We start from the raw sequence: 13920 nt of genomic DNA, 5'->3' as shown, positions 1-13920 counted from the left end.
ACTGACAGATGAGTGACTGTAACAAGAATATAACAGCCTATATTCGTGACATAATAATTTACCTATCTGTTAATAATACTAATAACTATTATAATATAATATTTGTTTTAATATAATCTATCATCAATTTATCATCAAAACTCAGATGATAATGCCCGTAACATGGTTAATTAACAAGGTTTATTTAATGTAATTAAACATTTTCCAGTTATGTAAACAAATTAATTATGCAGTATTTTCAATTATACTTTAATGACACTATATGTTATGTTATAATGTCATTCCATATTATGTTCACTGTTTTCAAATTGTTATTTTTAAAGGTTTTAATCTGGTAACATACTCCTGTTCGCAAATCTTTGGCAGCAACAACACTAAACTCCATATACCATCATGCCTTGCGCGCTTACGTTGGCTGAGGGCAGCATGTGCTGCGCTGCTGTGCTCCAACTATGGCTCAGTGCGGCTCTGGCTCTTCGCAGGAGCGCAGCGTATCAGCTCCACGGGCGCTAGTTGGAGCGCCAGCAGAGACCAGCATTGCGCTGGACCACAAGGAGGAACCGGCTACTTTTACTGCCAATCGGAAATAATCACACTGATCGATCTGCTTGATTTTGCCAAAGCAACCATCACGCTACTAAAAGGATTATTTGGACGCATTAAATGGATTAAATTCTACCGTTACAACATTGACACACGTGGAGGAGTTATTAGTATTATTAACATTAGTAAAACTTTGTGATGGATTCAACGCTCCATCTGTGCATCGTCCTGTGGGACATGAGGAAATACTGTCTCTTACACGGGATGAATGATGTCCATTGCTCCTGCTGTCCAAGTCTTCCAGCAGGACGAGCGGTTTGTCGGACAGGCGAGTCTCTTGGGATAATTAACGCGTGTGGCCAGTGTCACAAATGGTCAACACCATGATATGCTTTTGGAAATCGATATTCGTTGCGCTGGATTTTTTTTGGCCCAAGGAATATCCTGGAATATAATTTGAAAGTGCTCAGCAGATGTCCAGCAGTTTGGATAATGACAGAACGCATCGCCTCATCCAGCAGGTATGTGAGAATTACCTACGATTATGACTTTTTGTTTGTCCGTGAGATGTTATGATATGACTTCATGCCTGACAGAACCTAATGCTGTCATTTCATTTGTTGAGTTGTAAAAAAACGTGCACCACAGTCAGTGGTGTTCCAAAGGGTTCCCAACTAGGAATAACAGCTGTTAACCCCAAACATTCAAACTCCTCTCACATGGGATACCTTAGGGCATCTCTTATCAAGTTAGGGCTCTACTCTGTGTGTGTGTGTGTGTGTGTGTGTGTGTGTGTGTGTGTGTGTGTGTGTGTGTGTGTGTGTGTGTGTGTGTGTGTGTGTGGGGGGGGGGCTTGAATGCCAAACAAGGCTTGTTTGGCATTCAAGCCTTGTCAAACCCCTGATCTGCTCCACATGCAGGTTCACCTCAGAGAGCACTGCTCCGTTATTCACTATAGGGTTCACCGCGCTCTCACCCTCAAAACTGACTCACACTGATGTAATCGTATGTCAGACGCATGACTTGAATCCCCTCATTTTCAAACTCACCCCTTTTTTTTTTATAACCCGTTCTTACCCGGACGTCGCCGTACACCTGCAGAGCCAGGTGTCCACAGACCTTTCGCAGAGCCACGACTTGTCATACACTGTGAAAAGACCAGGTGCAGTAAAGTAAATGATCGGTGTGGATACAGTAACCATAGAAAGCAACATCTAGTCCACCCACACCTCTCCCCACAGTGACTCCATTCAGGTGGGAGTAATTCTGTCTCCAGAAACTTTCGCCCACAGGGACGCCTGCTATGTGAAGCAGCTGTCAGTGTCACAAGCTGCCTCTAACTGACACATGGCATGTATCAGAGATCAACGCTGTGCTGTGGTTAATACACACACACACACACACACACACACACACACACACACACACACACACACACACACACACACACACACACACGTGTATTTAGATGGCGTGTAGGTGCTTCATTTGAGTGAAACCTGCAGGTGCACATGATCTCACTCATTGTTAAACCACACATGGTCAGATTCATATGAGAGAAGTGTTTGTGCCCGCTCTGCGCGTTGACATTTCCATCTTTAATGAGCATATGGTGACATAATGGCATTGCATTCATAGCAGGTGAAGTTATCTGATGAAGCTTCCAGCTCCCTCTTCCTCCTCCCTCACCCCTTCAGCTCTCACTCCCCAATACCGTCCACTTCCTTAGCGATGAAGAATTCCATCTATTGTTGGGGCAGGGCACAGAGAGCCCCACTATATGTCTGTATACGGCGCAGAGCACAGGCCGAGCACCCCCCTCCCCACACACCCCCTCCATTAAAAATCTTCTCCAAACAAGACCCCCTTTCTCCGCTGAAGAGGGACCCTCTGTCTAATGCCAAGTGACTCTCATGGCCAGCATTGACGGTGGGACACTTGCTTCACAAAAGGAGCTGAAGTGTCAAATAAACTCGGTCAGAGCCCCCGACACACAAGAATTCCTTTATCTGGCACCCTGGGAGGCAGACAAAGACAGACTTTGTGTCAGTGAGCAGGCCTTGACTAAACACTGGGGCTGTTTTTTTTTCTACTCCTCTTCTCACAACTTCTGCCTCTTCTTCCTCCTCCTCCTTTTGTCATTTGAACGGCGGAGCGGGAGCATGTCTGTTGACGTGACCCCGCTCGCCCAGTATCTGTCCTGCACACCGCCAACATCACCCCATGTGCTGTGTAAGCGCCACACAAACACAGACGCACCCATGCACGCCCACTCTCAGACACCCGCTTCTCTCACTCCGACTCGTAGACATCAAAGCAGCCAGGGTATTTCGGTAAATGTCCTTTTTTTTTTTCCTCTTTTGGATACTTTTGTTTATGTCTTGCTCCATGGCGGAGAATGGCAAAGCAGGAATTTGCTTTCTCACAGGGCTGAGTGTGCTGGCTGAGCTGTCATATGATATGCTTGTGGTGAACCGCAGTAGAGAGCCATATACACACCAGGGTCAGAGTCACTTAACAACCCTGTATTTACTCCACTCAACATTTCCAAGGAACTTTCTCATCACTTGCAATTCTTTTGAGTTCAGATTCAGCTGTATTGTCTTGTGTTTTATACTTCAATTGAAATATAATGAGCTCCTCATGCCTGCAGTTCTTCACAAGTTGTTAGAGGATTAACATAAGTTTACCTTAAAAATGTTACCTGGACAAATCCGGTAACACACACATTTAAGACTAAACAGACACACGCTCTTTCCACACCAGTGGTGTAATGCAGTAATTCCATGGAGCTCTATATTCTGCTCCTTGAAATTATAACTTAGTCTGTATGGAAGTGCTGGAAAATGACCTCATGCAGACAACGCTGAAGCTGAGTTGTGGCCCAGAGCTAAATGCTGGCCGGCCGCAGTGATAGACTTGTGCATCAGGCCCCCAGGTATGCTAATACAGGCCTGCCAGAGAGAGCGATAGTCCCCAGCACGGTGGTTAAGGTAAACAGATCGAGTTGCTGTGGTCGAGCGCGTTAATGGTGTGTTTATGAGCTTAAGTTGAGTGGTGATTTATCATGTCTAAACTCAAGGCGCACCTCTGGTCCTTGGCCTTGATCAAGCTCAGTATCTGGTGTGTGTGTGTGTGTGTGTGTGTGTGTGTGTGTGTGTGTTTGTGTGTGACATTGCGAGCAGGTGACAACGCTGACTGAGCGACATGACCTCCTGTGAACCGTGTCCCGCTATCGTGGGTTGCTTAAGGGAAATGGAAAGCAATAGAAACTTTTTATTACACATTAATTACACTCTGTTTTTGTAGCCAATGTGCCCTCAGCATTACCTCATCAGGTCTGGGGGGCACAGGGCTCGAATCGCAGGAAAATATCCTTCAATCATTAGTATCAGATAACCTTTTAATGAGTGCCATGAGAAATATCAGGCTGTAAGAAAAAGCTGTTGTGTATCCTATCATATAGAGCACCATTTACACTCCGTTAGCGTGTGTGTGTGTGTGTGTGTGTGTGTGTGTGTGTGTGTGTGTGTGTGTGTGTGTGTGTGTGTGTGTGTATGTTTAGAAATGGGCTCTAAAGTTTGTCTGAACAGGAGAACTGTCATTTATTAGTAGTGCAGGAACAATGGGGAGCTTGTCTCCAGGGTGGTGGGGGCCAGAGGGGGGCCAGTGGGGGCCGGTGGAGCCAGGGGAGGGTGGCCTGAGATTGGGCAGCAGCCTCTGACCAAGAACAAGCCTCTGTCTGATGGAGAGAACTGCTGACCCTTCCTGAGTAAAATGGCACCTTTGTTTCGAGGTGTATGTGTTTGTGCCTATGTGTTTATGTGTGAGAGGGAGAAGGAGAGAGGTTTTGAAAAGCTGGGAGCACTGTGTAAAGTGTTTTTTTTTTTTTTTCCTCAGTGCTTTCCCTCCATTTGTGATTTTCCCCTCTGTGATTGTTCTGTGATAGATTCTCAAGGAACACGTGTAAGAAGTTGGGGCAAATGAACTAGCTATCTGGCACATAACTGCATCATGACATGCCATTTTGTGAGCGGCCATCACCAAAGAACTTGTTCAGAATTTGAAATGTATTGATGCAATGCAGTGTTTTCAATATTAACTTTGAGATGATGCACTTTAAGACCTTGTACTTTCAAAATGCCAAACAGAGGTGTCCAATTTTCATGGAACGAGTGCCTTCAGTAACACAAAACAGGATAGCATATCTGTCATGCTACACAAAGCTCCAGACCTCTGTGATGCTCCAACACAAGATCACCCCTTCAAATTAATTAGCTATTTTGTGTTTTCCTCTGGCCTACTGCCACAGTCCTCCTACTGTCCTCTCACTCTAATGATGCTCGCGGGGAGATATGCTGTGTTTAAACAGGGGGGGAGGGAGGAGGTTTAAATGCTGGTGGGTAATGGCAGCAGATTGCTGATTTCCTACAGGGAAACCACAACTTAGTGTGTGTGAGTGTGTAACGGCGGGTGTTTATCCTGCTTTGGGAGTTATCAGGAAGTGGGAGGCTGAGAGAGACAGACAGCTTGTGCTTAAGTGAGAGTGTGGCAGGGTGCTTTAGAGGAAGTGGTGAACATGAGTGGGGATTCTTCACAATGATGCCTCTGGGTTTGGCACTTAAAGCGTGTCGACTTTGATAAACCTCCCTCTCCACCTGGTGCTCAGACCTTTTTTTAACATTTAACTCACTGTCGTGTGGCCCGCCATTCCCCGCCGGGTGATAACATCTGACGCTCTTCCCCTGACTGCCATTTAAATCCCGTCACCCCTTCTGTCCTTGACCTCCTGTGTAAGCACAGCCACGCTGCAGGAACACAGAAGAAAGAGAGCATTGGAGAGATGGAGAGCGCAGAAAGGTGAAGGGAAGATGGGTGGAGAACAGGCTCCCCCCCCCCCCGACACACCCCTCGACACACACAGAGCAGACAGCGAAGACACACAGAGCAGCAACAGGGGCATCTCTGTCGGCCCCGACGCAGACAGACAGCACTCCATTCAAACTTCGCTCAGCCACAGGAAGGCTGCAGGCACTCACTACAAGGACACTTTGAATCTGGAGGAGAGTAGTGAATAAGAGATGCTAAAAACAGCGCTGGAATAAGGTTTGCAGTGTAGAAGTGTAGCACAGGGTTGACCTTATTTGCACAGTGGAGAGGAAGTGCATGGAATTTGGTTACATTTTTTGCAATTCTTCCCCGTTGTGAAACTGTAATTTTACTTTGTTGCATGCGTTTTGTTTTTTTATAGGTCTGTCCCTATGAAGCCCCCAGGTGTATTGTGGTGGATCTTCAGGTGTCTTCTTGACCTACCCGGGTGCAAAATAATAAATACAAAATAAATCTAAATGATATTGATCTTGCGTTGCTTAAAATACCAAACATTCCTTCTCTTCTTTTCTCTCAAACTGACCTCACTTGTTCTTTTCGTGCTCTCGTTTTGGAGGGAAAATTCCTTTCTTTGCGTTCCCCTCTCACAAATTTCACATTCCACCGAACCTGTGACCATATGTGTCCTTTACTTTGCTGGGTGTGGGTCGCCACAGCAACACCACTACGTTTCAACGAGTCACACCTACGCAAGTTAGCCATCCTCATTCAGGAGTTGGGTCCTTTTTTTTTTTTTCTTCATTCGATCCACTCTTTCACTCTTCCCTTTTCTTTCGTTCTCAGTGGGAAGGATAAAGGAGACATTTTCAGTGTGAAGAGGAGCGTGAAATTTCCTCTGTGACCTCCCCGGGACACAGCAGACCACCAGGCTCCTCAGACGTGTGTGTGTGTGTGTGTGTGTGTGTGTGTGTGTGTGTGTGTGTGTGTGTGTGTGTGTGTGTGTGTGTGTGTGTGTGTGTGTGTGTGTGTGTGTGTGTGTGTTAAAGCCTGCGTTGGTGTGGAAGATCCATGTAAAGCTTGCTGAGAGATTTTAACTTGTCTGTTTTTATTCGCTTTGTTTAAGGAAGATTGAATAAGGTCGAGTTACACTGCTTCCCACATAGAAAGTGTAATTATGTCGGATTAAGTGTCCTCACATTTAGAAGGTGCACAGAAATGAACGTGTCGGATAAAAGCAGTGGTCCCGAGAACTCTTGAGGTCTGAGGCTCTCCCAGTAGGCCTGTGAGTGAGGTGGTCGAGCTCCCACAGTGATCCCTGAGCTTCTGACAGACATGCTGTGGAAGTGGCTGTCAGTGTCCCTGACCAGAGGAACAGATAAGCATGCAGAGCCAAAGTGCTGTAACGACAGCTAAATCGACTGGAGGTTGTCCAGACGTCAGGCTGTCATCACAAGGCATCAGTCATACAACAGGCTGTGGAAAAGAGACAGACTTTACTGTTCTTCAATGGGCTGAGGATTACAATGTCAGGATCAGCTAATGGGCTACATAAAATGGTTTTATGAAAACAAATTGATGCTGATTCATATTTTCTCTCTGTAGAGTCTTTCATTGAGAATGGTGGCTATGTTGTAGTGCAGTCCCTGGTTGTTTTTAGTTGCCTTTGTGTATTTGTTAGACTCTGCTGCGCCCTTGTGGACAATGTAGGCAGTAATAGAATAATAGTTTACTGGGCTGCATTTTCTCTGTCGCCCACTAAAGATCTGTGGTGCCAATTGGAAAACCTGAGTTAGGAGATAAAGGATTCTAGGTAAGCTCTTTCTGTTTACAAAAATAGCAGTGAAACTGTTAATAATCATAGTTATGGTCAAATTCATAGTCATAGAAAAAAAAGTTCTGCATTTATATTATGCAAAAGCTTTGCCTAAATTACTCAGAATATAATCAAAATTCCTATTTTGTACTAAATTGACATTGTGCTGTCCCAGTGATATTGCTATAGAGTGAGCAATGCCTATCGGTTTCAATTTAAAGTGGAAGTCTAATCATTAGTTATTTGAAATGTGCAGATTAAATCACTCACAGACCACGTTTATATTTCAATTGCATTTGAAAACATGAGAAAAGGTGTATTCAGCTATTGCTGTCATCTCTATACAACCTTCTCTAACACTATTGTTCACACAAACTGTCAGATTAAGCAGAATACTACTGTACAGTTTGTCTACAACGTGTACAACTCATCACACCATTGTAGCGATGTCTTGATACTGTGTACACTTCTTAGGTCACTTGACAGTAACTTGTGTATCAGATGTGTATTCAGTTTTCATGAACTACACATTTAAGATAAAAACAATTGATTCATTTCTTCTTTTCAGAGTTTTTGCAAAGTCCAAACTGTAATAGTTTTATTTTGGGGAGGTTTGCGTGTCCCATTGTAAGCTGTGTTAGTTTATGAAATACCTGGCATTTGTATTCATGTTTATGTGGATGGATGGATGTTTATATCTTAATATATTAACATTTAGATATATTTTCCACACACATTCCTTGAAGCAACAGAGGCATGTCCTGATCATCAATAACCACTAGAGGTCAGTGTTTGATTTTTGTTTGGAGACATGCAGGAGGACTCCACTGCTTGCTTACTTACTGTAACATACAGTATAATACAATATAGGGGTCTGGTTGTCAATTATGCTATTGTCAATTATGGCACATGTCTTCAGTTTTCTTTTCTCCAGTTAGAGGTCTGTATTGTTTGGAACATCAGGTCAAAACATGTTCATGATCTTACACCATACAACCTGCTGCTTTTTCTGCTCTTACCTTGACTGCATAAAACGACAAAGCTTGATTCTTTTCTTCGTGTGTACTATAATAACAATAGTAATAACTATTTATACAGCACTTTTCTTAACAAGGTTACAAAGTAACCAAAGAAGCGTTTCAAAAATAACAGTCATGAAAAACAATCATCAAATAGCAACAGAGGAAGGGGCATTTTCTCTGTTAGCATCTCATTTAGCAGACGCTTTTATCCAAAGCGACTTACAATTCAGTATCTATCAATACAGCTACGGGAGCAATTTTGGGGTTAAGTGTCTTGCTCTGCTCAAGGACACATTGACATGAGACTAGTGGAGCAGGAGGGGAATCAAACGGCCGACCCTCTGATCCACTTATCCACAGTCACCCTAGTAGAGAAAGTTAAGAACGTAACACAGGTTTCCAGACGGTGCAGGAGGACAGAGTGATCGATTGTGTTGAAAGCAGCCCTCAAGTCTAAAAGCACCAAGACTGAGCAGTTGTCGTAAAGAGACCTTCACAAGGGCTGTCTAAGTGCTGCGTGAGCTCTAGAACCTGACTGAAAAAATTATATATATATATATATATATATATATATATATATATATATATATATATATATAAAATATTATTGTTATTCATAAAGTAGAATAATTGGGTTGAAATTACTTTCTCCAGCACCTAAGATAAAAGTGATAATTAAGAAATCGGTCTGTGATAACAGAGGGATAGAGGATCCAGATTATTTTTTTTCTTCTTTTATTAGCAGTTAATTGAGTGCATGTTTTAAACCATTTGGGGAATGCCTGTTTTTAAAAACCTACTTGTGATGCTGTCTACAACACAGGTGGAGGATTTCATCTTGGAAACTAATTTACAGTGTTGAGATGTTAATGGTTTGAAACTGGGTGAGCTCGCACTCTTAGAATGCTACTACAGTTCACTAATCATCCACAAGGTGTCGCTCTTGCATAAAGCTGTGAATGAGTCGACAACGTCCTCTACAGTGCAATGAGCAGTTCTCTACTTTTGTTTCCTCAGATATCCACGGTGGTGATTAATTGATAAGCACATGTCTATAGGAAAACAATTCAGTTGCTTTGCTTTTAAATATATATTTTTTAATATGTTAAGTAAAGTTAAGCTTTTTGCATGTATAGGGAACCCTCAGCACCTCTGTAAGTCTCTCTAGTGGACTAAAAGTTAGTCTCAAGTTTTATCACTAGATGGCAATGTGGTAACATGAAATATGGCTCCCCCGCCGAAAAGTAAAAGCTACTTTGCATGTCGGGGTAACCCTGTGATCTATGGCGTAATGGATGCAGATTGGCATTATTATCTTCTTATTGCTCCTCATTCTAGCTCATCTCCCTTTGAAGATCAAAGTGGCCGTGAGCCTCTGTGCGTACCGACGCTGATAAACCCAGTGTGAACTTCAATAAAGCCAACTGTTCACTCTGTACATCTGTCGCTCCTAACCCTTTTTCTGGCCTTCCAAGTTGAATTGCTGTTGAACCAGCAGTCAACTGTCGAGGAGCGCTCCATGTTGATTGCTCAAAGTAGGAGATTTCAGAATAATTCAGCGAAGTTGGGGATATGATTTTAAATGCACAAAGGTGTAGCTCGGCGAGCCAAATATGAATGTGGACACGGAAAACAACCATCGACAACCAGTCCGTCAGTTTGAATCAGGACACAGAAAGTTGTCAAGTCATTCAGCTCTTTGTTGGCTTTGATCCACTGTGTTGCGGCATTACAGAACACACAGAATGACTGCAGGATAGATACAGGTGACATGCTTAAGGAACAGGTGGGGCAACTTATGATTGGGTCACAGTAATAGCACGAAGATAATGCCACTTACGGTTTAGTTCCCACGGGTGTCCTGTATGCGAGTCCTAATGTTTCAGGTACATGTCGGGCACATTATGTACACGTAGTTCATCATTTCTGTCCTTTTATGTTCCATGCATGTGGTTGAAGTAGCAAAAGTTCTATGTGTCCAGATCTGTATTAGAGATGTTTGTATTGTTTTAGACGTCTGCAAACTTAAATCCTTGTCATTGTAGAAATATGATTTGATTGATGATTTCACTTCATCTGCTCCTGATTCGTCTTTTTTAGATGAATCTCCTTTTGAATACTGAATGTCACCCGTTTCCTTTGCTCTCTCCAGAAGGCCTGGTTTTGCGTTTCCTGTCAGCGTGTGCACTTGCACTACATTGTTGAACGTTGACCAACTTGCATTCAGCAAATCAGATTTTAGAGTATGTAGTTATTCAGGTTCCTGTCAGTTGGACATCATGGGAAGAAGTAATTGTATGTGAGTCTGTGTGTTGTGCAACTGTGTGCAAATGCAACCTGTTTGATATAAATAGTTTGACCTCACACACAGTCATGCATCCACACACTAGTTCATGTGTGTGCGCATGTACGATAAGGCAGCTCATGATATAGGTTTAGTGCATTTGTGTATCAGTTCAGTGTCTGTGTACTTTACACATACATAGCCACACCTCTTGCACTGGTACGAGTGTATGGCTAATCAGATTTCTCCTTTTGGGTTTGTCACTAAGGGGACTTTAGCCACCTTGAAGAGTTGCGCTGCTAAGTTGTGCACACACACACACACACACACACACACACACACAAAGGCATGCACACACAGTCTTCTGCATAACCTTTGTAATATTTCATACACTCTGTGCAGTTTCCTCCGGATCCCTCTTATCTACCTTCCTTTCATACTAAAACCAAAATCAAATTCCAAACTGTGAGCTTATCAACTGTTGGCCACTATTTGCCTCTGCTCCTGTTCTTTTTTTTATTTCTATTTATTCTCAGTGAAAGTGCGAGCTTGCCTTTGTGGAGAGCTTGTTGACATTACCTCCTGCGTCACATCTCATTCATTTTTAGTGTAACCCACAGCAGGAGTCAATGGTTGCAACACCGCTTCCAGCTGCTTATCTTCTCCATCTCTTCGAAGCTCTCCAGAATTACTCATCTCTTTGTAATAATCGATCATCTAAATCCGTCAACAGCTTTTGATAACCGCTAAGAACCTGACCAGACGTGTCCAAGGAAGGGCAGGCAGGTACTGGACGAGCTCACTTGCCTTTAGGGAAGGTGTTCATGTTTTACCCCAAGCTGTTGTTTATTGCAGACAATATGTCGAGGCATGGTAGAGCGGGAAAAAAGTGAGCAAGACAAGGTGGAGCTTGGTAGAGATACAGAGGAGGAAGTCTGAGTGTTTTATCAGTCAAGTCGATTGCTCAGGTAAACCTCTGTCTACTGTTCCAAGTTAATCATCCACTCTGGACTCTGGCTTTCTGTACTTTTCAGATGAGCAAGGCTTTTGGAAACCATTGGTTCATTAGCTGCATTCTTCAACATTTCAAACCACAGAATGCATATGCTGGCTGTTGCGTTAACCACATTTTTTTGCCGCAGTGCAATAAAGCGTTACATGGCTAGCCTTTCTCCATAACTATTTCGTATGGTTCTTTGTCTTTGCTCCCTGTGGTTGAAATTAATGGGGTGCTGTTAGTGGCAGCAGCTCCCTCACAGGCCCTCATAACGTATACATAGCACCTCTCCACTCAACACTGTTTCACCCCTTTCCACTGGGTAACCTCCACTGTAACACGGGGCCTCTGTGGGTAGCATTGGCAATACCTCAATTAAAAACCAGGGGAAATCCTAGTGCAATGAAAATGAATAAACTACGTCTTCCCCTAATGCTGCTACTGGGGCTGCGGCTCACGATCAGCACGTGCGTTGCGGCGTGGACAGCTGCAGAAAGGTAGTGTGGAGCTCGACTTGTAGCATAGCTGGAGTAGACGCATTTGCATGCGCACACAAACACCAACTTCTAAACACGAGGATGACATTAGCAGCGCCGCACGGCTGTTGTGAGCTTGGGTTTCAGCGCGGTGTAAAGAGGGGAGTTTGTGTGAGGTGGGTACGTATGTTTGTGTGTGTTCTTCCATTCGTTTACAAAGCCTGCACTCCTCCACTGTAAACTTTGCCAGCCTAGCCTCTTCCAGACATCTGTCTCTTCCTCATACACACACCCACACATACACACACACACACACACACACACACATGCCTACACCACCTTCTCAATTAATCCCCAAGTCCGTACAAGCTGCAACTTGAAATCCAAAACCCATGTGTCCCAAAATGCTGCACATATTAAAAATGGGTAATCCATTAATTGTGTGTTCAATGTGTGGCCTGTAAAGGCAGGGAGGTATGTTTAAGTAGCTGGTTTACTGTTACTCAGAGCTTTGACTGGTCGCCTTGAGGACAGGTCAAAGGTTGCTCAGGTGAGGCTTGACTTTTCCATCCCTTCAAGAAGCGCAGCTCCTGTGCATCAGAGCGACTGGCCTGTGCTCTGGTGGGCCGAGTCCAGTCGAACCGAGGAGAAGAAGCGGAGAGTAAATTGTGAAAAAGTTTTTGGAAAATGTGAGTGAAGTGGTCGGGGACCTGGTGGTTACTGATGGCAAGTTTCCCTCTTGCCAGCTGCCAGCTTATCGACTTTAACGATGTGAGCGAGCGATGGCCAGTCCCTGTGCCCCCTGGGTCTCTGTGTCCTCCCTGCCCGCCAAGCCAGCAAGAATGGCAGCAGCACACCAATAAAGCCCCACATGGTACTGATTGAGAGGTATTAAAGTTCCCTTTCCTTTGCTCGAGTTCACCCATTCACTGAATCACGAAGATCAAAGACATTGGAACAGCCCGGCACGTTTGATAATCTTCATGCCTCAAATGTCTTGCTTTCTCAAATTGCCTCAGTGTAAATTTCTTTTAATCATCTAATGGACAGGTTTGCTAAAATAATATAAACACCTGCTAAACTGCTTTTCCGATTACCAATTTTTTTTTTTTCAACAATTGTCTCCTTGTTTTTTTGTGAAACCTTTGCCACTGCAGGGCAAAATGGTTTGCCAGTCCCCTTCCTACTGTAATTTTCATCCTGCCTCGCCTATCGTCTCCTCCCAGCTCCGCTCTTCGACTGAACTGTTTTGGAAGGAGCTCCGGGGGCAGCATTCATTTAAGAGTCAGATATAAACAGGCATTAAAAGGCAGCGTGGTCTTAATTAGCTGAAGCTGCTCATATGTTTGGTGTGATTGTGTAATGTTTATACTTCAGAATGTGTGTGTGTGTGTGTGTGTGTGTGTGTGTGTGCGTAAAAGACTGTGTGCATGCTGTGTCAGGCCACCGTGCTAATCACCTAGCCTGCGTTTTATTGCTATATGCGATGTTGCAGCGATGCTGAAGTTGGACAGACCCTGCCACAGTGACATTGATGACTGTTAATGTCACCGAGAAAAAGTGTGGCTGTAGTTTTTCTTGTATGTACCTTGTCTTAATTTGTGCAACATTGCGCTTACCTCAACCTCACAAAAACATGTTGGAAGTGAGTAATAAGTGACGCAGATTTGTGTTTCGTCACAAGCAAACATCTTGCAGATTTGCAGAGGCTCCCGTGAGGGATGGTTCAATGTAACTTTGTTTTCATATTAGATGGTTGTTTTGTGAAAGGCAACAGAAAACATATGAGCTTGCAGAGTTTATGAGGCAATGTAGCCTCGTTTCATCTGCGGTCTTTGTGCACAAACTGCGTGCGTGCCGGGGCCAATGGTGTTCCCGTCGAGGCTTCCTCATCCTGACCACATGTGTCTCAGGTTTATGTCAGGGATCCAACAGTGATTATGAAAATGGAATAA

General features: G+C 43.9%; 1 long non-coding RNA gene across 1 annotated transcript in view; it reads left to right on the top strand.

Moving 5' to 3' along the window:
* The first annotated feature begins 385 nt into the window (after nt 1-385).
* The window catches only part of LOC137878772 (uncharacterized), a 50444-nt gene continuing 36909 nt past the window's right edge, over nt 386-13920 (top strand). The window contains exon 1 of the long non-coding RNA XR_011103640.1: nt 386-1064. This is a non-coding gene — a long non-coding RNA (uncharacterized lncRNA). The remainder of the gene's footprint in view (nt 1065-13920) is intronic.

The sequence above is a fragment of the Cebidichthys violaceus genome, unplaced genomic scaffold (assembly GCF_023349555.1).
Source record: "Cebidichthys violaceus isolate CVI_PGR_0920_01 unplaced genomic scaffold, fCebVio1.0.p SCAF_23, whole genome shotgun sequence".
Lineage (NCBI taxonomy): Eukaryota > Metazoa > Chordata > Actinopteri > Perciformes > Stichaeidae > Cebidichthys > Cebidichthys violaceus.
The sequence above is the reverse complement of the archived record's forward strand: the minus strand, read 5'-3'. Positions and strand labels throughout refer to the sequence as shown.